The sequence below is a fragment of the Neofelis nebulosa genome, chromosome 14 (genome assembly GCF_028018385.1).
Source record: "Neofelis nebulosa isolate mNeoNeb1 chromosome 14, mNeoNeb1.pri, whole genome shotgun sequence".
In the NCBI taxonomy this organism is placed as follows: Eukaryota; Metazoa; Chordata; class Mammalia; order Carnivora; family Felidae; genus Neofelis; species Neofelis nebulosa.
In genome coordinates, this window is record NC_080795.1 from 73,481,822 (window position 1) to 73,505,159 (window position 23,338).

The following is a 23,338-nucleotide window of genomic DNA, read 5'->3' on the forward strand; positions in this document are numbered from 1 at the left end:
CTCTCCATGCCTCGATTTTTTCAGACATCAGGTGTGTAAGAACCAGAGTACTTCCCTCAGAGAGTCGTGACCATCATATTAAATACATAAAACACTTGGAATAGTGCCTAGTACATCAATGACAGCTACCGTTATTTTGGGGAATGTAAGCTAAAAGGACTTTAACTTGCCTGCCACAACTTGACTAAAAAACATGACTGAAAAGAAGAAAAATATTCGAGAAGCTATACCAGAGCTAGATATTGACAGAATATTAGAAAGAGAGGGCCTCATCCGATCCTATCGCCCTCCCCCATCTGGAGTCAGCACCAAGGATGAGCAAGGGGTTTCCAATAGAACATCTCGGAAAGACTTGCGGTCCCTTCCGGACACTTGTGCTCTCTCCCCAAGTGGGTACCCAAGAAAGGAAGTGTGTCCCCAGAGTCGATCTCCCCGTTGAGCCAGTGTGGGGCAGGACTAGGCTGGGAGAGGGCCCAAGAGCCCCCTCGGTTTTCCCACAGCCCACGGGAAGTGGAGGGAACAACCCATCCTAATCTTTCCTAGGAACCCACAAAGGGCGAAGCAGGGACGGAAGACAGAGTCCTCTGGCCTGCACGGCCCTCACACTCAGAACAAAGAGATGAGAGTCGGCCATCACCAGACCGTAGACAATTCATCAACGCTGATTTGTGAGACTTGTGAGTCGCAACCTGGGAGGCTGGAGGCTGGCATTTGAAGGGCTGTTCCGTTTGGTTTAGTACGGTATACATCGACACTCAATGTGCAAAATGTGGCGTTCCAGCATGGGTGACTTCTACATGGTGACAACGGTCACTCACGGGAGAAGGCTCCTTCACATCTTTCTCTGCACCACTGAACGGCTGTTTCATTCTGGCCCCCCACCCCTTTACCCACACCCCTTCTTTTTCATGATCTAATTTCCCAAAGGCAACAACCAGTGCCCTCCCGCCTCCCCTACAGCATTTGCTCCTGGGCTCAGAACCCTGTGCGTCTGTTTCATGGGTCAGGAAGTGGCCCGGTCAAGACGTGACGCCTGTCAACAGCGTGGTGCCGGCCTCTCACATGCCTGTTCATCTCTCACCCTCCACACAGGAGATGGGACACAGGAGGGTGAGGGAAAGAAAGCTTGCTACCAACTTCGGTGTTCCCACCACCAGCTGTGTGCTCTGGACCCAGTTTATCTGTGACATAAATGTATTGGACCTCATTGTGGCCAAGCTTCTTGGGAGCTCTAAGAGTCCCTGACTTATCGTCATCCACTCAGCTGCCACTTTACCTTCCCTACGCTGCCCTTGGTCTCCTCTCCCTTTGACTCCTGCTCGTCCGTGCACTTGGCACTGGGAGTGACCCACGGCCCATCCCTGAGAAAGCATTTTGCCAAACTAGACTCAGAAGAAGAGCTCCCGCCGGCTGCTGCCACCTCCCGCCGTCTCCCGCTGTCTCCTGGTGCCAATCAGCCATGACCACGACATTTGCAGAAGGACATTTTTAGAAGGAGCCCTGTGCAGAGGGATAGGATTGCATAATCACTCCGTTTTAATGAAGGAGTTGGGGGCGGGGGGGAGGGTGGAGAAGCAAGGAGATCTTGGCACAGACACAAGGTTTTAATGAATTGTTGAAGTCAGAACTCTCGGTGTGGAGATTCGAGACAAGATACAGGGCCTGGCAAATTTCTCATTTGCTATGGAAATACGTATGGGAGCACTGGTGCCCAAACAAGATTGTTTTGACTGAATCAACTAGACAGTTAAGTTAGACAGCTGGTCAATTCAATTGACTATTTACTTGTATGGGCTTTTTTTTTTTTTTTTTTTTTTTAAATCTAACTCATTTATCCACTGACTGGCTGGTTATTTTCCTAGATTGGTTGAGTAAACAAGTATATAGGTATCTTTCAAAGGTCTGTTCAAACGTCCTTGTCACTCTGGTTCCAACAGTTAAAAGCAGAAGCCCGTGGAACTCTCTCCTGAAAACTCATAACACTGTCTAAGTACCTCCCTTGTCACCTATCATTTCTCCCTTGGACTATATCCCCCTTCTCAGTCCACAAGCTCCTCAACAGCAAGATCCATGCCTGATTCATATCTGTCCCCTTGACAGTGATGTTTTAATGCCAAGAACATGGTCCACATTTAATAAATGTTTATGAATGAATGAGCGCGTAGAAAGTACCATGTTGGCATAGTGTGAATCTCTTTAGAAAAGTCTTGGGTGCTTATTCCTTTATTCCTGGGTAATTATTCCTTTATTCCTTTATTCCTGGGTAATTATTCCTTTATTCAACAATAAATACTGAGAAATTACGAGGTGCCAGCTACTTTTCTAGGTACTGGGAAAATAAGCGATAGGTAAGAGACAAGAGCCCCACCCCTTGGGCTCACAGGGCACTCAACTGATTTTTTTTTTTTTTTAATGTTTACTTATTTTTGACAGGAAGAGAGAGACAGAGTATGAGCGGGGGAGAGGCAGAGAGAGAGGGAGACACAGAATCCCAAACAGGCTCCAGGCTCCCAGCTGTCAGCACAGAGCCCGACGCGGGGCTCGAACTCATGGACCGCGAGATCGTGACCTGAGCCGAAGTCGGACGCTCAACCGACCGAGCCACCCAGGTGCCCCTCAACTGATTATTCTTAAACATCAATACCCCCGAAAGGAAGGTCAGGAGGTCTCTGGGAAGACAAAGAGTGTATCATGGGCACCAGTTTGGGATTCCAGCAAACACAAGGACTCCGATGCCTGAACTTGGGTGGCAGTGCTAATGGCTACTATTTAGTAGAGACCAGTTCTGTGTCAGGCACTGTGCCTGATGCTCCCCATGCGTATGGCCTTTCGTCCTCAAGCTAACCACGGCAGGAGCAGGAAGCCAAGGCTTGGAGAACTTGCACAACTTGCTTTTGGACTCCGTGTACAGATGAAGGAGGGAGAATTTGAGTATCTCACTAATGTCCAAAATGGCTTCACTCTGCGGCACCGGGGTGGCCCAGCCGTGGTTCAAGGGTTCGAGCCCTGCGTCATCGGGCTCTGTGTTGACAGTGCGGAGACCTGTCTGGGATTCTCAGTCTCTCTCTCTCTCCCTACCCTTCCTCTGCTTATGCAGGCACACTCTCTTTCTCTTTCAAGAATAAATAAGTGAATTTAAAAAAAAAAAAAAAACATTTAAAAAGTGGTTTAACTCTAAAACTCGGAAAGAAAAATGCTAGGTATTACTGTGGTGATTAACGGACGTTTGTAGGATTTTTATTTTTATCTTCTCTCGGTTTTAAGTTTAAAAAATTACCCATAAGGAACATGTATTAATTTGAAAATTTAAACATAAGCATTAGAGAAAAGTTTTAGCAGTAATGTGGTGATGCTTCTGATAGGGCTCATACAGTAAACAGCAATTTCTTTTTTTAAATTTTTTAATACAAAAAATTTTGATAGAATTTATTGTCAAATTGGCTCACATTCAGTGTGTAAAGCGTGCTCTTGGTTTTTGGGGTAGATTCCCGTGGTTCATCACTTACAACACCCAGTGCTCATCAATGGAAATCTACTTGGCAATGAGAAAGAATGAAATCATGCCATGCTGCCGCCATTTGTAGCAACGTGGATGGACCTGGAAAGTACGATGCTGCGTGAAAAAAGTCAGTCAGAGAAGACAGGTGTCATATGCTTTCACTCATATGTGGATCTTGAGTAAATAGCAATTTCTAAGGAAAGTTCTGGAAATGAGTGAGTTAGTCCCTAGATTGTATGAGTTAGAACTCACCACGGGACACCAATCCTCTGGATGTTGGACAAATGTAAATCTCGTTTTTTTAAGTCGTATCTTGACTATTTTCCCCCAAGGAGACCAAGGACAAGAAAAGGGCTAGCTACCTACTCAGAGTGATAGAAGCAATGCAGAAATGGGGTTTAGGAAGAGAAGAAACAAAAATTAAGATTAGACCTAATTTCTGGTCCAATGTTCTAGAGAACAAGCATGGTGCCTTAGGAAGAGCACAAAGTGACACAGTCCTGGGACTCAGTTTTCTCATCTGTATGATGGGAATAACAGCACCCTATTGCTTAGAATGAAAAAAGTACCTACAGTGCCTGGTCCTATTCCTGGCTCATCCTGGGCACCCCTTCTATTCTTTTATTCCAAGCCAGCGTGGACATACCTGCAATAAAGGACAATGATATTCACAACCCACTTCTCATACCTTCCTGATTCTTTTGTGGAAATGGCTTCTGGGGGTTAAAAAAAAATAGGGGATGCCTGGGTGGCTCAGTGGGTTAAGTGTCTGACTCCTGATCTCAGCTTGTCTTGATCTTAAGGTGGTTTCAAGCCCCACATTGGGCTCCACACTGGGCGTGCAGCCTACTTGGAAAAAAGATAGGGGAGGCTTCTGGGGAAAACTGTCCCAGCACCAGAAAGATCCCATTCTTTAGAACAAAGAGAAGTGACAGCAGCACTTTCTCTTCCAAGGTAAAAATACAAGTGCCTTCGGTGTGACACATCCTGCACTCCAGACTTTGCAAAGTGGCTTTCATGAAGAATTTCCGGAAAAAAAAAAAAAAAAATAAAGCCACTCATTCCTTTGACTCTAAAAGATGAAACTTAACGGTGTTTTTACAGGTTCAAAAGAGTCCCATTTCTGCTCTGGCATTCTGCCCACCTCTTTAGAAAATATAAGTGCCTGTGCAAGGTTTCGAGGAACATCTCTCCCCTGACCTCTCTGTGAGGTTCTGTGATGCTCCGTAAAAGAACAAGGCTCTCCTGTCCCAACTGGTGGAAGCAAAAAGCCCAGATATGGTAGCCGGCCTGAAAGCTGGATGATACCGGAGACACAGCTTTCTACATCAGCAGGAAGATTTTCTCCAACGTTCTTGGCCCTGCCAGGATGATGCCTGGGAGACGCCCCGGTCCTTGGTCACCCTTACTCTCGGACACACCTCTGTCTTGTGCTTTATCTACTAAGACAACGTCCCTGCTGCAAGTTCCCCACACATTCCACATGGAAGAGGCACTGGACATTTTTCTCTTCCCTGCCGCTTTTGTTATTCACCATCCTTCCGCCAAGGACGCTTTCTTTTTCTTCTTGGCACACACCAGCTTCTCTTCCAAGGCCCACCTCACCCATCACCTCTTCTGTGCAGCCTTCCTCCAAACGCTCAGATCAAATGGATTAACTCCCAACTCCAGGCTCCCACGCTGCCTTTTAATCTGAAACGTCGTCTTCATTGCGCACCATTCTGTTCCGAGAAGCGAGAAGCCGGTGCAGGAGGGAATGAAGGCATTAAGGTTGCTGCTGTGGAAAGCTTTCTCTGCTCTTCACCGTCCTTCTGTATGGAAGATTCTGCCTAGATAGGCTTGGCCTTCTGCCTCCGCTCCTCCCCATAGTGGTGGAGTGAGCGTTGGAGGATGAGTCCATCGGCCCGATGTCTCAAGAAGCTGGAGGTAGCCTCACAAGCACCATGAACGTTACTCTTTTGGTCTCTCCTTCTATCTCCTGGGGACCAGCGAGAAGCAGAGATCTGGGTGTCTCCTTTGGATGCTCAAATTTTCCCTCAGACGGGCTCTTCCACGGCCTAGGCTGGAGGAACCAGCAAGTTGGTCTTGACTCTTCAACTAAGCAACATTCTCCCCAACCACACGTTATCATTCATCAAGAGAGGTTTTGTTTCTCCGTCTTCCTGCCTAGTTTGCCTCATGTGGCAACTGGTTAGGAGGTCTGGTGGGAAGAGAGGACTGCTATATTTTGCAGGCTCTGGAAGAACTGCCTAGACAGGTGGGGGCTCCAGGACGCCCCAATGAACTTACGGCACGTGTGTGTTTTGTCTGCCTGCCTAGCATTCGTCCCATGGTGTCGCACCCGCTTGTGACGGGACGCCCAGGAGAGGCGATCCGAAATGAAGGCCATCAGCCCAGTTGAGAACAAGACGTAGCTAAGTAAGTAGCTCTTGTCTTCCTGAGACAGGTTCATGCTGTGGGTATAAGAGACATTGGTGCACGGGTGGAAATTAAAGCAGCAGTGGGAAATCCCATTCCCCCCACAAAAGGTGCTCCAGTTCTGAGAGCATCAGGCACTTCAATCTGGAAGCTTCCTGGGGGAGCTGTGGCTTTTCTGTGACTTTTTCCATACACGCCGACCTTGCTTTCGAAATCCTGGAGGTGGTGGGCCTCCTTCCCTGGCCTCAGAAGGTACCTGCATTTTCCCCCATGCCCCTTTGTCATCCCTTCGGGTGACAGTCGCCTGATGAGATTCAAGGCCACATGCTGGACATTTTAGCCACACTCCTCAGTGAGTCGCCGATTGATTTCAAGGCAACGTTGACCTGCGCGTAGGCGGCCATCTGCCCCATCATCACACCCTCCCCGCCAGAGACACAACCCAGAGCCCGGTGCTCCCATGATAGTTCTGACAATTGTGCCGCGTTTCAGAGTTACGTAAGCCTCAGTCGGTAATAGTCGCCTGGCGTAAGGCCAATGAGTGAGGAGACGGGTTATGAGAGAAGGAGGTAGGAAGTCAGAGACTAACAGTAAAGAAATAGAGGAAAGTCACCAGGGCCAAAGGAGAAATTGAAAGCATGCAGTGAATGGGAAACAATCTCACCAAATGAACCAAGACGGAGGCTCTTCCCTATGGCTCCAGAACGACCTGACTCCCGCCTAAAACGCCTTGCCACCCCCCCCCCCCCCCCGCCACTCCCGTTTGTAGCATCTTCTATCTTCCCCGTTTTAGGAGAAGCCACAATCCTCAGCCCCGTGGCAGGTGAGACTTCCACCCTGTTCCTCCAGGCCAAAAAGAGGAAGACGGAGCCTCTTTGTCCCACTTGCTTCACGCCCTGCCCTGCACCCCCAAGAGTAGCTAATCCAATTGGTGCCGATCAGAGCCCCAGCCATGTTTCACCGAGGGACCAACGTGCTAGAAGTTGTCATTTCACCCACGGTGCAGCCGGCCTCCGGCGCTCCTTCACTGCCTGACTCGGGGTTGTAGGAAGGGCTCCCCATCTACCTCCACTCCCCTGGGGTGAGCCCGCCTGCTCGGGTCTTCCTTTGGGTGGACAGTGAAGGCCTGAGATTGTCTGTGCTTTAGCCAACATCTTTTCATTAATACTGGCCACATTTGTAATTCCTCGTGGAATGGAATTTCTCCACCCCCCCCCCCCCCAAATTCCGGGAGGGCAGCGACTCTGTCTATCTTGTTTGCAACTGTGTCTCCGGCGCCTTGCACAAATCAGCAGCTCGGTGATGATTTGTGAATGCATTAGGCCGAGCACCTGTCCTTATTAACGGGGACACCTCGGGGCCCCCGGGTGGCTCAGCCGGTTAAGCCTCCGACTCTTGACCTCGGCTCAGGTCACGATCTCCCGGTTCGTGAGGTCAAGCCCGGCATCGGGCTCTGCACTGACAGTGCAGGACCTGCGTGGGATCCCCTCTCTCCTCGCTCTGCCCCTCCCCCATCTGAGAATAAATAAACTTCCTAAAAAATGAGGACACCTCTATCACACAAGAACACTCAGTCCTGCCACGAGGCAGTGAAGTATTACTACAGAGAACCCTAGCAGGAGGTGCCCAGGAACACACGGTAAGGCTTCAGAGAGCTCCCTCTCCAAAGCTGCAGCCTGGACATCATTGCCTCACCTTGTCCATTTGCATGAAAACACGCCTTCTGCTCAAACTGGAAGAGGAACAGAAGGGGGTCTGAGCAATCAGTGCCTCCCGCTTCCAGCCCTTGGTGAGAAGACAGCGCTCCGCGTTAATTGTTATTAAAGACGATGGCCATAGTGCGCCTCGTAAACTGTCTGCAGGGTTGCTAACAACCCCGAATGCCGATTGTTCATCAGTTTGCTCTGGGTACACTGGAATGCGGCTCAAGCTGTGATGAAGGAATGGTCTCAGAAACAAATCAGATTTGGTGCAGGAAGCCACATCTATATTTCATGTGCCTGCTTCTGCAGGACTGGCTCGGTAATTGGTTTAAAAATATCCGTGACATCTGTTGATTCTTCTACTCTTGAGTGCGAATATTTATCTTTGTCTCTTTTGCAAAACATTATGCTGCAAAGTGGAGAAAGGGGAGAAAATGTTGCAGTAGCTACAGCTAAAAAGCTTTGGTCCCTCCCCGCACTCGGAGCTCAGATCGATTTGCTACTCAGTCTGGCCTAATACAGAATCACAGCTCCCTCAGCCCCTTGTGGGAATGAAACAGACGATAAATAAATACCTGGTATGACTATACATGAGCAACTCACTCACTTGTACGTATGGCAATAATTTCCCAGTGTTGAAATGCAGGGGTTTATAATTCCAAATTTTTACATCTGTATCCCAGAACTAAGGGATCCCACACATTACATTTGTATCCCAGAACTAAGGGATCCCCAAACAAAGCCACGCCCCATCTAGCTTTCTCACTTGGGGAAGTCTTTCTGGAAAGCTTCCATTGTGCTCTGGCCAGTAACGTTAGATATAAAATGGGGATGATAGACGGAGCCAGGAGTAGAATCCAGATCTGCCCATACCTACGGTCTACGCCTGGATGCCTGACTGAATCTTGCTCATTTTCCTATCATAACATTTGGCTTTTTCTAGTTCATTTCTAAACGTGCCCCTATGTCCTTTAAAATAAAATTCACGGGGAGCCTCGGTAGCTCAGTCGATTAAGCGTCCGACTCTTGGTTCCGGCTCCGGTCATGATCTCGCGGTTTGTGAGATCGAGCCCCATGTTGGGCTCTGCGCTGACAGTGTGGAGCCTGCTTGGGGTTCTCTCTCTCCCATTCCCTCTCTCTCTCTCTCTCTGCCCCTCCCCTGCTCTCTCTCTCTCTCAAAATAGAGAAATAAACATTTTAAAAAGTGGTAGATTTTTTTTTTTATTTTTTTTTATTTTTTTTTATTTTTATTTTTGGGACAGAGAGAGACAGAGCATGAACGGGGGAGGGGCAGAGAGAGAGGGAGACACAGAATTGGAAACAGGCTCCAGGCTCCGAGCCATCGGCCCAGAGCCTGACGCGGGGCTCGAACTCACGGACCGTGAGATCGTGACCTGGCTGAAGTCGGACGCTTAACCGACTGCGCCACCCAGGCGCCCCAAAAGTGGTAGATTTTTTAGAGCGAGGAAGGCATATGCTGAGGGAAACAGAAAGCCACATGGACACTAGAGCCCCAAGAAAGGTGGGAAGATCACAGGGTCACGGTGTTCCCTGACTGGTGCTCTTCTTGTGTTTTCAGTAACTCTATATGCCGTTAATTCCCTTTACGTAACGACTTTGTGCTTGAAGTCCCCGGAGAAGCCTCTGTTTCCGAGATGGACGGACAAGGGTTCTCTTCCCAGCCCTGCCACCACGGAGAGCTTCCCTTGAACTGGTGACTCCCCCTTTTCCATCTGTCAGAGGTGGGGGGTGGGACTTGGCTGAATCTAAGTTCCCCTCCAGCTCTAACATGCTGGGAGCTGATAAAAACAACAACAACAACAACAACAACAACAACAACAACAACAACAAACAAAAAAACATTCACACTAGGAAAGTATCTTCTGGCCTCTCCCTCCTCACTCCCTGACCTCAAAGCTGAGGGGGTTTCCTTTACCTTGTCAGTAGCAGCCATCACACTGAGAAACTATTTTTCACTGGTGAAATTGTATCCAGAACCAGGAAGAGGCGGATGTCAGACACACTCACGGGTGCCAGTTCATCCACCTTCCATTTCCCCTAGAAATTGACTTAACGCCCAGAAACATTTCAGTTAGTGGCTACCCGTCTATTGCCTTCTCCCCAGTGAAACCAAATAACTTTCCCTGGACTTGTCCTTAACCTACTCCAGAAAGATCTGTGCAGGCCCAGGCAGAACATTTGGGTAACTTTGAACACCGTGCATTGCTAATTTCTTACTTTCCTTGCTGGCAGAGGGCAGCAGGCAGAGGAAAGAGACCCTGTGGCCTCCCTGAATTAGGTTAGAGTCCTGCCGTATTAGTCCGCTCAGGCTGCTGTAACAAATACCATCGACCAGGAGGCTTAAAGTATAGACGTTTATTTCCCATGGTTCCAGAGGCCAGGCGGCCAAAATCAAGGTGCCAGCAGATTCGGGCTCCTGGTGAGAGCCCTCTTCTTGGCTTGAAGACAGCTGTCTTCTCACTGTGTCCTCACAGGGCAAATAGCCAGTCCTGGTCATTCTTCGTCATCTAAGGACACTAATCCCATCTCGGGGGCCCACCCTCATGACCTCATGTAACTAATTACCTCCCAAGGTCCCGACCTGAAATACCATCACTCCTAAGGTTAGGGCTTCAACACTGAATTCTAGGGGGACACAAACATTCAGACCACAGCACCTGCTTTCTCCCTTCCTAGCCGGGATTCGGCTTACACCTCCTCAAGGACCTCTTCCCAGACACCTCTCTCATTCTAATGTCACAACGCTACGTGTGTCCCATTATGTCACTTCCTACCACATCATGGGTTATCACGTGGCACAACACACCTCGCTCCCCAATAGGGAGGATGCTCCATGAAGGTGAGAACACGTAGGTCATTCACAGCTGTAACCCGGGACCCAGTGCAAAGCAACATAAGATGAAGAAATGCAGGGTCCATGAATCTGGGACTTTGGATAATTTAATTAACGTCTCGGAGCCTCGCACTCCTTGATAACAGTCACCTTGCTCTGCTCTTATGAAGGTTAAATGCAGTTGTGCATGGAAGGGATTAGCCATTAGCTATTGTGGGGAAGGGCTTGTACTTTGAAGATGGACAGATCTGGTGTTGGTTTGCTGTTGTTTATTTTAGATGTATGCTTATTTTTTTAATTTTTTTTTATATTTACATCCAAGTCAGTTAGCATACAGTGCAATAACGATTTCAGGAATAGATTCCAGTGATTCATCCCCTCTGTATGACACCCAGTGCTCATCCCAACAAGGGCCCTCCTTAATGCCCCTTACCCATTTAGACTATCCCCCCACCCCAACCCCTCCAGCAACCCTCAGTTTGTTCTCTATATTTAAGAGTCTCTTATGTTCTGTGCCCCTCCCTGTTTTGATATGATTTTTGCTTCCCTTCCCTTACGTTCATCTGTTTTGTATCTTAAATTCCAAATATGAGTGAAGTCATATGATATTTGTCTTTCTCTGACTTACTTCACTTAGCATAATACCTTCTAGTTCCATCCATGTTATTGTAAATGGCATTCTTTTTGAATGCCGAGTTATACTCCATTGTACATATAAACCATGTCTTCTTCTTTTTTTTAATGTTTATTTTTGAGAGAGAGAGAGAGACAGACAGAATGTGAGCAGGGGAGGGGCAGAGAGAGAGGGAGGCACAGAATCCGAAGCAGGCTCCAGGCTCCGAGCTGTCAGCCCAGAGCCCAACGCGGGGCTCGAACTCACAGACCGCGAGATCACGACCTAAGCTGAAGTCGGATGCATCACCGACTGAGCCACCCAGGTGCCCCACAAACCACGTCTTCTTTATCCATTCATCTGTCAATGGACATTTGGGCCCTTTCCATATTTTGGCTATTGTCGATAGCGCTGCCATAAACATCGGGGTGCACGGGCCCCTTTGAAACAGCACAGCTGTATCCTTTGGATAAATACCTAGTAGTGCCATTGCTGGATCGTAGGGTAGTTCGATTTCTAACTTTCTGAGGAACCTCCACGCTATTTTCCAGAGTGGCTGCACCAGTGTGCACTCCCACCGGCAGTGCCGGACCGATCTGGTTTTGATCCCAGCTGCCTCACTGACCAGCAGTGTGATCCCGGCGAGGGGGCTTCACCTCTCTGAGGCCTTGTTTAGTTTTTACATCAAATGGGAACATCAGGGCTGAATTCACTGGGCTAACGTCAGTATTCCTTGAAATACCTAGGGCAGCGCCTGGTCCACAGAGGTGTGCCGAAACATGTGCTCCTGCTGACAGACACAAGGCAGGCGGGTCTGCAGGCAACCATCTTGGAAGGGGTCTCGGGAGGTTCTGTTAGAGACTCAAGGTCCAGGTGGCTCAACCTGGCTTCCTGCCTGCATGGAAACATCCACCAGCATCCCAGCTGCCCGTTTGCCGGCAATGTTCTTGCTTCATCACGAGGATGAAAACAAGGCAGGACTGGCCTCTTTGCCTCCATCGATCCACTGCACTGCGGTGCTCCCGGGACCAGCAGAGTGACTCCTGTGTCAGCACCAGTGACGGGAGTAAACCCAGCCGGAATGAAAATGTGACCAGCTCTCACACCTGCGGTGGAGGGCGCTTATTTATTTATTTTTAATTAATTTATTTTTATATAATTTATTGCCAAGTTGGTTTCCATACAACACCCAGTGCCCCTCCCAACAGGTGCCCTCCCCGATGCCCATCCCCCACTTTCCCCTCTCCCCCACCCCCCATCAGCCCTCAGTTTGTTCTCAGTATTTAAGACTCTCTTCTGGTTTGCCTCCTTCCCTCTCTGTAACTTTCCCCCCCACCCCTTCCCCTCCCCGCTGGTCTTCGGATTAAGTTTCTCAGGAGCCACATAAGGCTAAACACATGAAGGGTGTTTAGAAACAAAACTCCTATGTGTTTTCCTGGGGTGCGGGCACTGCTCTTTTCTCATTTGTGTGACAAAGAGAAAAAGCTCTCGGGTATGTAAGGGAAGAAAGGAATGTGCGGGACGCCAAGATTTCCTCACATGATCTCAAAGGTCTCCTCAGTTTGGGAATTGTTTGATTCCAATAGCACCGTGCCAGGTAGTTTTAGGGGCCACTTCCTGTCCTGATTCCTGCTTTCCTTGTGCCTTCCTTACAAGAGAGACCCTCCTGCTTCAAGAAATCAACAGTCCAGCCACGGACCAAGTGCTGAACTCGTGGTATTGCTTTTCTTTATGACCCTCGATCATTGGTATGGTCTTCGATTTACAGCTCAAGACACAGGAGCCTGAAGAAAGGGGCAGCATGCCAGGGTCCGCAGGTGTGAAGGGGGCATTGTGGGTCCCACGTTCTTGTACCCACGATGCTAAATCCCTGCCTTCAGTATTTTGCTCAGCAGAGAAAAGTGCACGATGACAGGAGGGGGAGAATGGAACCATCCATGGAGATAAACGGAAATGGGGAACCATGGAGGCCCTGGTGAGAGGCAGAAATGTGTGTGTAACTTTCGAGCTCCCAGGCCCACGTGGCCCAACGGTGCATTGTTTCCTGCATTTGACATCCATGAACTTGCCTCTCACGTCTCCTAAGATTCCCCCTTGACTTAGGCTGGCTTTAAAGACCTTTGGTTGACAAGAACATGCTAAGAACCCAAATCAGAATCACAGAGACACACAGACATCATAGGAAGCACAGACTGTGTACCAGGCTCTGGGAATCATGAGTCATTTGGTTTGGCCGCAGTGATTTTTTTTTTTTTAATGCTTTATTTATTTTCGAGAGAGAGGCAGAGTGCGAGCAGGGGAGGGGCAGAGAGAGAAGGAGACACAGACTCTGAAGCAGGCTCCAGGCTCTGAGCTGTCGGCTCAGAACTCGATGTGGGGCTTGAACCCCCAAACGATGAGCTCATGACCTGAGCCAATGTCAGACGCTTAACCCACTGAGCCACCTAGGCGCCCCTGACTGAAGCACTTTTGGATTCAACAGTATTCCAGTATGCCCACAATGGACTAGATACTTAGTTACCAAACAGACAAAAGTCTACAAAGGAACATGGATGTCCTCTCATAGAACTTACTATTTATTCGTTTAGTCTGCCACTTGCACCTGTTGCCCCAGGAGTAACAGTCTGGAAGCCAATGTTGCAGCACTCTCTGGCCGCGTCTATGCAGGATCCCTCCACCTCGTTACCTGCCCAGGCCTGCTGCCTCAGGCAGGGCCCCTGCCAAGCTTGATTTACATAAGGTTCTTCTGTGTACCTGTGCAATCCTGGGACTCCACGAACCCTCAGAACTGGAGCAGACCTTAGAGAGCATCCATCCATCTTCCCAATGTGCAGAAAGGCCGCTAAAGTCAAGTCAGGTAGAGTTACCGTCCCGAGGCCCACTGTTTGGGGGGGCCCCGCTGCGGATTGGCCCCAAGTCTTAAATGGAATGGATTTTCAATGGTAGAAATCCTGAACTCATAGGAAACTTCTGCAAGCGTTTGAACTCATGCCACAAAGTGAAGAATTCACATTGTTCTCGGCAGCCATGCAGATTGTAACTCTCAGCTACGTCCCATGAGGACACGACCATGGGTTAATCGTTCTATGATCCCTGAAGCTCGCTCCCAGGCTGTCATGAGCTCCGACTGCACCTCCAGTTTGGAAGGGAACAGGCTGAATGGCCAATCTCAGACTTCCCTAGTTCCAAGGAATTTTGAAACTCATCCCTTTTCGCACACTGTCAGGTTCCCCTCTGTAGCGTCTCTGGCAGGCGGACATCCAGCCCCTGCTGGGATACCTCTGAAAATAAACAGTTTGCTGCTTCGTGAGTCACCACGTATACCTACCAGAGAGCTCAGATGGCTTCCCGGTATGAGTGCAGTTTTCCTCCCTGAATGTGACGGGGCAGTCCTGCGTCGTCCTCCAGCCGGGTCTATTCCTTCAGCTCTCTGAAGACCTTCCGGCAATTCCAGTCTTTTCCATTCCATCTCCTCCATCCACACCCCACTCCTTGACCAGCTCCTCTGTGAGCACCCACTTGCTCTTTCTAACCTCCGTTTCCACTCCGGCATTTTTCTCCAGGAAAGAAAAACAGGCATCAGAAAATTAGCTCTGGATTGCCAGTTAGCATCCCTAGGAGTGCAGAAAGAGCAGGTTATCATTTTGTCTTCTCAAAGTAAATTAGTACCATTTACCCTTCTCGACGTTACATCCTTTACCTGGATCTTCTTAATTAAGGGGTCGCACCTGCAACCCTGGTTAAGGAAACCTACGTTTACTCAGGGATTTCCACGAGGACACCGTGTGGAACAGAGAGAAGGCGACGGGCAGAGTGACTGAAGTCACCAGCAAGGAGAGCAGCAGTGAGGGTGGCTCCAGGAAGCAGGGGGAGAATGTCTTGGTGGACACAAGGGAATGAACAGTGACCAGGGGGTCTCAAGAAAGCGGACTGCGGGCGGGGGTGCTCACCATTGTTTGTGGCCCGTCTGGCACCACATCCGTCTTCCTCTGCTAACTTCTTCTGTGATCACCCCACCCAAGTGGCCAGGTGACCCCGGCTGGCCAGACACCGGGACAGAAACAGGTTGAGACCAACTAGGATGGGGACTGACATAGACCTGATTTAGAAAACACTGCAAAAAAAAAAAGTGGGGGTGCCTGGGCGGTTCAGTCTGGTGAGCAGCGGACTTCAGCTCAGGTTTTGATCTCGCGGTCCGTGAGTTCGAGCCCCACGTCGGGCTCTGTGCCAACAGCTCGGAGCCTGGAGCCTGCTTCGGATTCTGGGTCTCCCTCTCTCTCTGCCCCTCCCCTGCTTACACTCTGTCTCTTTCTCGCTCAAAAATAAATAAACATTAAAATTTTTTTTTCAATGAAAATAAACATTCCAGGAGTGTCTGGGTGGCTCAGTACGTTAAGCATCCAACTCTTGGTTTTGGCTCAGGTCATGATCTCATGGTTTGTGAGTTCGAGCCCCACATCAGGCTCTGTGCTGACAGCCCAGAACCTACTTGGGATTCGCTCTCTCTGCCCCTTCTCTGCTTGAGCTCGTTCTCTCTCTCCCAAAAGTAAATAAATAAACATTTTTTTTTTAAAAAAGAAGAGAAGCATTCCACTTTTCCTTGGAAATAATGAGCTGTGATGATCATATAGTCCTAGAACCAATGGTCTGTGGCTCATCTTTCCTGCCATGTAAAGATAGCCATCTGGAGAATGAAATCAACACATGGAGGAAACTTGAACAAGGATATGTTGGGTTAGACAAATCCATGATGATCCCATTTCAGCCCCTGGATCTCATCACTCCTGAACCCACATTTCTGAACCTTAGACATTCCAGGTATAGGCAGTTATAATCCTCATTTTACCCAAGCCTACCTTCAACTAAGAGTCCTGGCGAACACATGGGTTGAGATAAAAATCAGACCATACTGACAGGTGTAGGAAGAAGTCCTCAAAGAATCTGAGGCATGAATTTGGCACACAATTTGGTGCCCACTGCCAAGGCTATGGCAGATCCTTGAATGTACCACTCCAGGGTTGGAAAGTTCGAGCTTTCCAATTATCCAATTATCTGCTGAGAATTGCCAAATCGTTTCTCAGGAAAGGGAAACATTTTAGCCCAAAGGAAAGAAAAGCAGCAAAGCTTCAGATACTCACAGAAAGGTGAGCACTGTGTTCCCTCAATTATTCAGGTACCATGTCAGCATAACAGCCGTATGTCTTGGGTTGGTAGGCTGAGGCAGTCTCCCACAAAATAGCATCTGAACAGCCTTCTACTAAGGCCCATGGGCAGACCCTTCTAGGACCTCATTTCGGACCCTCTTTGTGGAAATCGACTTACTCGCTTAACCGACATTATCTTAGCGCCTTCTGTGTTTCAGGCACTGCACTTGGCATCGGGAAACAGCTATGCGCAAGGACAGCAGAACCGCTGCCCTAAGGGCACTCACAATGGAGTTGGAGACATAATTTAATAAGCCATCACAATGTCACTGTGCTAATAAGAGAATAACAGAGTTCCAAGGGAACACATAACGAAGGTATCTGTTTTCTATCGCTGTGTATGAAATTACCATCAACTGAGTGTTTGAAAACAGCACGCAGGGATAATCTCCGGGTTCTGTAGGTCGGAAAGCCCAGTGGATTGGGAGGTTCTTTGCTCAGGGTCTAGGAGGACAGAACGAAGGTGTCAACCAGGCAAGGCTCTTATCCGGAGCTCATTCAGTTTGGCAGCAAAATTCTGCTCGGTGTGGTGCTGGCACTGAGGTTCCCGTGTCCTTGCTGGCTTTCCTAGGAGGGTGGGGGTGGGGGTGGGGGCGGGGGTGGGATGCTCTCTGCCCTTGGAAGCCACTTGGAGCCATCCTTTCTCACGTGGCTCTTTACATCTTCAAACCGGAAATGACACATTGAGTCTTTGAATCTCTCTAACATCCCCTTTTGCCTTCCTCTTCAACCACCGGCCAAAGAAAGTTCTCTGCTTTTAAGGGCATAGGTGATTAGGTCAACCCAGAAAATTCCCCCCCTTTAAACTCAACTAACATAGGATTTTCATCAGATCTGCAACACCTAGATTATCGTTTGACTAACTCACCAGGGAATGAAAATCTTGAGAGCTTCTTTACAATTCTTACCACAGCAAAGCACCTAATCCAGGCTGTGAGAGTCACGCAAGGCTGCCTGGAGGAAGTGGTATGTGAGCTGAGCTCAGAAGTTAGCTAGAAAGCCACTATTAGGCAGAGCAAAGTTCCCAGTGAAGAATCAAGGGAGATCTAGGCACATAGGAGAATAGGTGGGGGAAATTCCGGATGGCTGGAGTGAAGCTTAGAGGAAAAAGCAAGGAAAGATGAGATCAGAGGGCAGAGTAAGGACACCATCATAAAGTTTCTAGCAAGCGGGGCGCCCGAGTGGCTTAGTCAGTAAAGTGTCTGACTTCAGCTCAGGTCATGATCTCACAGCTTGTAGGTTCGAGCCCCACATCTGGGCTCTCTGCTGTCAGTGCAGAGCCTGCTTCAGATTCTCTGACTCCCTCTCTGCCCCTCCTCCACTCCCAATTTCTCTCTCGTTCTGTCTCTCAAAAATAAATAAATAAATATTTTTTTTTTTAATGTTTTTTTTTTTTTTTTTTTTTTATTTATTTTTGGGACAGACAGAGACAGAGCATGAACGGGGGAGGGGCAGAGAGAGAGGGAGACACAGAATTGGAAACAGGCTCCAGGCTCCGAGCCATCAGCCCAGAGCCTGACGCGGGGCTCAAACTCACGGACCGCGAGATCGTGACCTGGTTGAAGTCGGACGCTTAACCGACTGCGCCACCCAGGCGCCCCAATAAATATTTTTTAAAAAAAAGGTTCTAGTAAGCTCTGCCCCACCTCCCACATCTCATTCAAGTGCATCAGGTTGGATGGACCTATGTTAGCTGCACGTATATCTGAAATTAAAGCTTTTAGCTTTTTAGCCTCTGCAGGAGGCTGTGTAAGTACAGTGCTTCCGAGTCCCGTACCCCGTAGGCACTAACAAAATGTTTCCCTTCTCCTTCTCATCATCTTTTTGTGTTCCTGTTTCCCTCGAATCCTAATTCACAAATCCATTCTTTCACAATATACTGATTGAGCATCTTTTCTGCCTGGAGCTGCTATGCACAGAAGATACGAAGATAAATAGATCCGTGTGAGTGCTTCTGAGGAGGCCACAGTCCAGAGGGATAAACTGATATGTAATGTCAACAAATAAATCACAGAGCATGCAGGTAATATCGTAATGGAGGTCGTGGGGTTTGGGAAGTATCCCTTCATAATTTACCCAATAATAATAATAATAATAATAATAATAACTTACCCAATAATACCCAACTTGTGGTGTGGATGTGGCATCTAAAATAGTCAACCTGCAGGAACAGAGAGCAGAATGGTAGCTGGCAGGGGCTGGAGGAGTGGGGGAAATGGGGACGAGATAGTTGGTATTGTATACTTGAAACTTGCTAAAAGGATTGCTGCTATGTTTTGGGGTTTTTTAATGTGTGTGTGTGTGTGTGTGTGTGTGTGAACCAACCGATCCACCCAGGCATCCCAAACAGCTGCTCCGTTAAGTGTTCCTAACACCAAACATAATGCTCTCCGGACGGAGTCTCCTCTCCCTCTGCAGAGAGGCTGACGGCATCTTTCTCATAGAGCTGCCGTGGGGGTAATATGTGTATTAGAAGTAAAGCGCTCAGGGGCACCTGGGTGGCTCAGTCGGTTGAGCGTCCGACTTTGGCTCAGGTCATGATCTTGTGGTCTGTGAGTTCGAGCCCCACGTCGGGCTCTGTGCGGACAGCTCGGAGCCTGGAGCCTCCTTCTGATTCTGCGTCTCCCTCTTTCTCTGCCCCTCCCCCACTCACGCTCTGTCTCTCTCGGTCTCTCAAAAAATAAACGTTAAAAAAAGCAACACACACACACACACACAAAATTTAAACAAAAAGAAGTAAAGCGCTCAGCACCCGGCGTGGCGCATGGTTCAGGTTTTTGGACGTGGTTGCTGACATAATTCACAGAACCAAGGTTTCTATATATATTTATAAGGTGCATTAGGTGTACAAAACTGCCAATTTAGTAGGATTCCCCTTATAGGATTCTATAGAGACCCTTTTCTCAATGTCTGTAGCTCATCTTAATTTTTTTTTAACGTTTATTTATTTATTTTTGAGCGAGATAGAGACAGTGCAAGCAGGGGAGGGACAGAGAGGGAGCAAGAGAGAGAATCCCGAGCAGGCTCCACGCTGTCAGTTCAGAGCCCGATGAGGGGCCCGATCTCAGGAACCGTGAGATCATGACCTGAGCCGAAACCAAGAATCGGGTGCTCAACAGACTGGGCCACCCAGGCGTCCCTGTCTGTAGCTCATCTCCGTCCAGCCTTTCCCTCGATGGCACCTGCTACAGTAACTGGGCCTATTAGACAGCACCTGCTTCCCTCCCCTTGTACAGACGGGTCCTCAGCAAAGTCTCTCACTTTCTTTCTAGCACAGCTCTTCAATTACGGGAAGACAGTGCTGTGGTCGGCCCCTCCACCTCTGTCCTTCCTTTCCATCTTCTTTCTCTCCCCGTCCTTCTCTTTTCCCTCCCATCCTTCCTGGCTCACTCCCTTCTTTTCTTAGTAAGAACTGCTATCGTTAAGGGCTGGACACATGTGCTAAGCACTCTACACAGATAATGTCAACGTTTGCCTTACGACAACCAGTTTAGTGGATACTATAATCCCTTTTGGCTTGTTTGCTGTTGACAGACCTTGAAAGGAAGGCTCAGAGTGGTGGCGAGGGAACCCCAAGGTCACACAGCTAATGGAGAGAGGACCTGGAGTTTAAACACGGACTCCTAAGTCAAGTGGTTAATTAGACCTTTATTCTGTTTCTTATCCCACTATTTCAAAACTACAAGACAACGATCTTAAACAGAATGCTTGAGGTCATTTCCCGAAGCGCACACGGTCGGAAGTGACTTTTGGGCTATGAAAATCAATCAAGGCAGCATTTCACCTACAGATTACAAAACCTCCTGACTGGAAGTGTTGAATTACCTTTCTACACCCAGATTGGTCTCAGCACGGGACCAGATATTGAGCTTGGCACACGACGGTCAAGTTGCAAGGGACCGTGAACGTCCACTGTGCGCGGCTGCAGAGCTGAGCTCTCACCCGGGACGCTCCAGGACCAACTCCCCCCTCACGCTCAGCAGCCCCGTCTCTAACTCTGACCCCTTTATGGGACACACAGATGCACCGGCACCTCCCATGTGCCAAGCACACACTGGGCATGTCCCCGTAGGCTGTTTTGTAACAGTGGAGAATGGATCTTCGGATTCGTTTTCCCCATCGGCACCCTGAGGCTTCAACACTATGGCACGCGGCTCTTACAGAGCCACGTACAGGGGCGCCCGTATTTATTCAGGCAGAGGCTCGCTTGTGGGGGCAGAATGTATCGTCTTCTTCCCTGACTTCCCAGAGCCCATCCCAGGATACAGCAGGTGCTCAATGCATGTGTGCCATGACGAAATTGGGCACATCTCTCCTCTACGGACTCCTTCAACAATGGCCTTAAGGCAGAGACAGGAAGGAATGGGTCTCATTTATAACGTCTCCAAAGATGACTGTGTCTGTTATTTATTCTTCCTGTGGCATAACATTGTAGCCATTCATCACGTGTGCCAGTTCAGTTATTGAACAGCAGACTCAGGTAGGGTGAGTTATTTGCTTCAGTGTGTGTTTCAATCCCTGAGATTTATGGGGTGTGCTCCTGAATGCACACAGTGGAAGGAGGAGCCCTGGGGTTGATTGTGGCGGGGGGCGGGGCACGGAGGAAGAGAACTTGAAGTTGATAGAGCTTGCTCCTGCCTCCGTATCCTTCTGGCCCCTAGGATGGACCCACCCTTGCTGAATGGAATCAAGGGACAGGACATGGGGTTTTAGTACTTTTTAAAAAAAATTTTTTTTAACGTTTATTTATTTTTGAGGCAGAGAGAGACAGAGCATGAACAGGGGAGGGGCAGAGAGAGAGAGGGAGACACAGAATCGGAAGCAGGCTCCGGGCTCCGAGTTGTCAGCCCAGAGCCCGACGCGGGGCTCGAACTCACGGACCGCGAGATCGTGACCTGGGTCGAAGTTGGACGCTTAACCGACTGAGCCACCCAGGCACCCCAGTACTTTTCAAAATAATCCTTATCTAGAGAGCAGGGCAGATACTCCAGCTTTGCACCAGACAGACCTGAGTTCAAACTCCAGGTTCACTAGATGACCCTCAGGTAGGTCACTGACCCGCTCTGAGCCTCAGTTTGGTCATCTGTGAAATGGGGGGGGGGGGGTGATAATCCCTTTTTCCTTGTGTCACAATGAAGATTAAATGAGATGACCTACTGAAAGCACTTAGCCTGTGCTCCTCCGCTAAATATTTATTCATCACCTACAATGTAGGTGGATAGCCAAAAGGACAAATTTCCCTCAGCTGCAATGTTTGTCGGCTCGAGCCATCATCGCAAAATACCGTAAATTGGGTGGCTTACACAAAACTAATCTATTCCTCACAGCTCTGGAGGCTAGAATCCCAAGTTCAAGGTGCCAGCTGATTTGGTTCTGCAGATGGCCACCTTCTCGGTGTGGGTGTGTCCTCACAAAGTGGGGACAGCTCTCGAGCCCTTTCCTCTTCTTATAAAGACACCAGTCCTGTTGGGTTAAGACCCCACCCTTATGGCCTCATTTAACCTTAAGTGCCCCCCCAAAGACCCTATCTCCAAATATAGTCACAGTGGGTGTAAGAGATTCACACCTCTTCACACCCTTCACAACCTATGGATCTGGGGGGGACACAATTCAGTCCATAGAAGCTACTCTTTGACAAAGTTGAGCATTAGAGGGAACAGTCTGGAATTGGAAGGACCCGGGCTGCAGGCTAGGCAGGCAGTTGGCAGGGCAATGCCCTGGTTTGTCCACTTAGAAAACTCCTCCTCAGGGGGCACCTGGGTGGCACAGTCGGTTAAGCGTCCGACTCTTGACTTCAGCTCAGGTCATGATCTCACTGTTCGTGGGTTCGAGCCCTGCCTCAGGCTCTGTGCAGATAGTGTGGAGCCTGCTGGGGATTCCCTCTCTCTCTCTCTCCCTCTCTCTGCCCCTCCCACACACTCTCTCTCTCAAAATAAACAAATAAACTTAAAAAGAGAAAAAACACCTTTTAATCAGGCTCAACAGCTCTAGCTTTTCTCTCCTCTGTGAAGACTCCTCTAACCTCTCTCCTCAAAACCAAGTACTTCGTCCAGGAAAGATGTTCCCTGTTCCTGCATAGCCTCTCATGTAATACACGACTTCTTTCATGTATTAACTGACGAACGTCTCACTCTGTATTGTGTAACTATTCACTCCTTTGTCTCCTCCACTGCAGTATAAACTCCTCCAGGGCCAGGACTTTATTTTGTTCACCTCTGTGTCAGCCAGGGTTATGACAACAGTTCAATAAATAGTGGATAGATGGATGGATGGATGGATGGATGGATGGATGGACAGATGGACAGATGGATGGATGGATGGATGGATGGATGGATGGATGGATGGACGGATGGATAGATGGATGGATGGATGGATGGATGGATGGATGGACGGACGGACGGACGGATGGATGGATGGATGGATGGATGGATACATGGATCCGTGGAAACATAGATGGACGGATAAATGTTTTCTCAACAGAAAGGCCAAAGGAGATTCTGAGGCTCAAGAATCTCAAGCAGGTAGCTGGTATCAGAGAGTTCTATCAAGGAGGAAGGAATCTCTCTTACTTCCTGAATTGGGTTTTAGGGCAAAGTCCCAATGTCTGGGAGTAGAGCTAGCAAGAGTTTGGCAGGGACTAGTGCCAGGAAAAGACTGAGGTAGAAGGCAGTTCACCAGAGAAGGAAAGAAGCAAAACCAGAAGGCAACTTCAGGAAGAAGTTCAAGGCAGAAGTCTCAGCTGTAGTACAGGCCGTGCACCATCAGCCAAGCAGTAGAGAATCTTGAGCATGAACAGTGGGTACCACAGATGCAGGGCTAGTTAAACACTCCGCGATTTAAGGCAAGACTGGTCCTGGTAACTAGAGTTTGAGCCACAGGTCTCAAGCTCTCAGTTATTTTTTTTTTTTAATTTTTTTTTTATTAATGTTTTTTATTTATTTTTGGGACAGACAGAGACAGAGCATGAACGGGGGAGGGGCAGAGAGAGAGGGAGACACAGAATCGGAAGCAGGCTCCAGGCTCCGAGCCATCAGCCCAGAGCCCGAC

The 23,338-nt window shown here is 48.8% G+C and overlaps 1 long non-coding RNA gene across 2 annotated transcripts in view; it reads right to left on the bottom strand.

Annotated features, from left to right (window-relative positions):
• Positions 1-953: 953 nt before the first annotated feature.
• The window catches only part of LOC131494647 (uncharacterized), a 115,534-nt gene continuing 93,149 nt past the window's right edge, over positions 954-23,338 (bottom strand). Inside the window, exons 5-7 of one of the 2 annotated variants that reach the window (XR_009253520.1) lie at positions 14,416-14,644; positions 7,556-7,649; positions 954-4,145 (exon numbers count right to left, since the gene is read on the bottom strand). This is a non-coding gene — a long non-coding RNA (uncharacterized LOC131494647). The remainder of the gene's footprint in view (positions 4,146-7,555; positions 7,650-14,415; positions 14,645-23,338) is intronic. The other variant, XR_009253521.1, reaches the window with a different exon arrangement.